Below are 2,952 nucleotides of genomic sequence, written 5' to 3'. Positions count from 1 at the left end.
AATCGCACAATAGTACTACAGCATTGTACAACAACTGTAATTTTGTTGATTACAACAAGTGGTGTTGGTTTGCATTATTGTATTATCTTGTAAGTAGTTATGACTAATAAAATGTTTACCTTTCTGTTTTGGCAGTTCACCATGGGGAGGAGGCGGCAAGGAGGTCCATGGGCTCTTAACCTGGGACTAGAGGTCCAGGTGAAGTGGTTTGGCTGGGGTGTGGTGATATTGAACCCATTAAGACTATACAGTACATTTCACTTTATGTCTATTGATGGTTATGTTGGAATGTTACACCTACCCTTTACTTATGCCAAACACTAATTTTGTTCTTTAAATATCAGAATCAGAAAGCAAACTTACTGTTGATGGCACTGAACTTGGAAATGTTTATGGAACTTTTCTGAACTGTGAATTACATTAAAACTAATGCCAGTATTTAGTTTTGTTAGTTTTTCTTATCTTCAGCTGTCTATTGTACAGTGGAGTTTTGTTATATGTTTATACTTATATTTACCATTTCTGCTGTAAGTGCATGTTGTGTGTGATGTCTGTATGCTACTGAGACCTTGAATTTCCCCTTGGAGATCAATAAAGTATCTATCTATCTATCAAACCAATTTGCCTGTGCTCTCAAAAACATTTATACAAATCTGTCAGCTTCAGTCAGTAGGTTGAATTGAAGACCCAGATGCAGAAGTAAAGGTGTTTTTTTTACTTGTATATCTTGAGCATTACAGGTAACCACTGAATTTGTGAAACTAAAATAACAAAAACTAATATGTACTAAGCTAGTACATAGTCAATACATATTAGATCACTTTAAAGACTGACAGATGCAAATGCTGTAAATAAAGGTAATCAAGGGGTCTGCTGGTGAACAAAGTCTTTGAAGTCAGAAGCTGCCACTGCTCAATGACTTGTGCCCCATCTGGTAGGATTTCAAAATGTTCCAGATCTGAAAACAGAAATATTGGTATATGTCACATCCTTGAACTTACTGCAAACTATGAACAAGTGGTCACAAATTAAGCTAAAAAATACTCCCAATATGTATAATGAACAAACTCACAGAACACTTAGCTGAATGGGGACAGGACAGGCGTATTCAACTATTTGCACATGTCCTGTTTATGCAGGCAATAAGCAAAACCAAATTTGGTGTATTCAAAGTTCTGTAGAACAACCATTTCTTGTATTTTAATGTTTTCAGTGGAACAGTGTAAGCTCATGTCTACACCCCATTGAGGTAGTTATTAACAGTTAGGCCAAGGTCCAGTCAAACAATAGCCAGTCACTGATGCCATATTCTTTAATTATCCAATCTGTATCCAACCAAAACCTGCTGATTTAAAGGCTACTTTCCATGTGTGACTTATCAAAAGAGGTCATGATAATTATTGCACAGATGTGCCCCGGACTGCTCACAATAAAAGGCCACTCTAAATGTCTGAAATGCATTCATGTTTGTTCAGTATGCTAACCATGTCTGGAATAGACAGCTAGGCCAATTGAATCCAGTAGGTTGCTCCATTTAAATGTATGAAAAATGTCAAAGTACCACGGAATCAGTTCTGAAGTGATGCTTCTGAGTCGACTGCACAGACGAGAAGTGAAGTTAGGAGTCCAGAGCCCTCTCCAGCACCCAGCCTGTCAGGATCACCTACAGGGAAACTTTGCATAGACAAGAAGTGTTGTTTCAAATTTGTGTTTAACAAATAAACGGCATCAATAAGAGTTTCAGACGTCAGTTATAACTAACAACAGTTATGGTGACTAGCTAACGTTATCGCTCGTTATCAGCTCCATGTTCAACTTATAGTCAATGGTTCATAGTGGTTCACAATTTTACCTCCACTAGCTAGCTAATGCTTCGGCTGAAGTTATCATCTGAACGAACGCTTTTCTATCTTAAATATGACAACCCAAAGACTATATAAATTGACAACGGACTAAGCATTCACACAGAGTATTTACAAAAGGTTTTTTGACGAGAACACATGCTTTGTTACCCCAGTATGTTTGTGAACTAACGTTAACGTGCTTAACGTTACAGCTGTCTGATTATTGACTAAACACCTGGCTAGTAGCAGCTATGGCAAACGTTAAGCTAACTCACAACGGGAGCACAATCGGTTTTCACTAACGTTAACTTTATTCAAGTTAACTAAATTTATGTGTGTGCTTCAGCCATTCGGTCATCATTTTCGACATAAACTTATTTGAAATGATTTGACGCTAACGTAGCCTATAGCTGCTACAGTGCCCACTAACATGGATGCTATAATGCTAACATCTACGTGAAATAGTAGTGGAATGTAACTTACCTCAAAAACTGGAGCGAAGTCTTCTTAAAGTGTCGGTTAGTAGGCTTCAGTTAATAGCAACCCATTTTATGTCAGATATTTGAATAAACATTTTCAGAAAGGATGTGGTGTGTAGGATCACAGCCAAGACATAATTTCGGAGTTTCCTTCACTCAGCTAGTGACATCGTCTGCTGCCTCGACACCAGCCGTCAATCAAGTTGACCACGCCCTTAATTATTCATACATTTAATATCTAAATGCGATCTAAACTAACGAGTTAGAAAAAAATTCACCCCCCTCACAGTTGTCAGGCATTCGGGAACTACCAACAAATACAATAAAAGTCCATGGGACCAACCTGTAAAAGCATGAATTTATGCTGTGAAAACGGACATTTTAACATGGGGGTCTATGGACATTTGCTCCCTTTTGGGACCTGCCCCTAGCGGATTTTCGATGTATTGCAATTTTTCGCATTTCCGGGTAGGCTTCATTGTTCAAATTAGAATGTTGCCGCTTGGTTAAACCTCGTAGTGCATTAACTTCTGTGAACAGACCACCGTGGAGTCCATTATCCCGCTTATTCCACTGTTGCCACTTGCGTTGTGTTCATTTCCTGTTACAATTTAAACGTTTTAATCGCT

General features: G+C 38.3%; 1 long non-coding RNA gene across 1 annotated transcript; it reads right to left on the bottom strand.

The window, feature by feature from the left end:
- Window positions 1-700: 700 nt before the first annotated feature.
- Window positions 701-2,533, bottom strand: LOC143131309 (uncharacterized). Its single transcript, XR_012988092.1, has 3 exons — window positions 2,328-2,533; window positions 1,562-1,674; window positions 701-958 (listed from the first exon to the last, which is right to left on the bottom strand). It is a non-coding gene; the product is annotated as an uncharacterized LOC143131309 (long non-coding RNA).
- Between the last annotated feature and the right edge of the window lie 419 nt (window positions 2,534-2,952).

This window comes from Alosa pseudoharengus, unplaced genomic scaffold, assembly GCF_046254945.1.
Source record: "Alosa pseudoharengus isolate Yale_2024_CS ecotype anadromous, Long Island Sound unplaced genomic scaffold, YU_APseudo_1.1 YU_APseudo_1.1_scf_18, whole genome shotgun sequence".
In the NCBI taxonomy this organism is placed as follows: Eukaryota; Metazoa; Chordata; class Actinopteri; order Clupeiformes; family Clupeidae; genus Alosa; species Alosa pseudoharengus.
The sequence above is the reverse complement of the archived record's forward strand: the minus strand, read 5'-3'. Positions and strand labels throughout refer to the sequence as shown.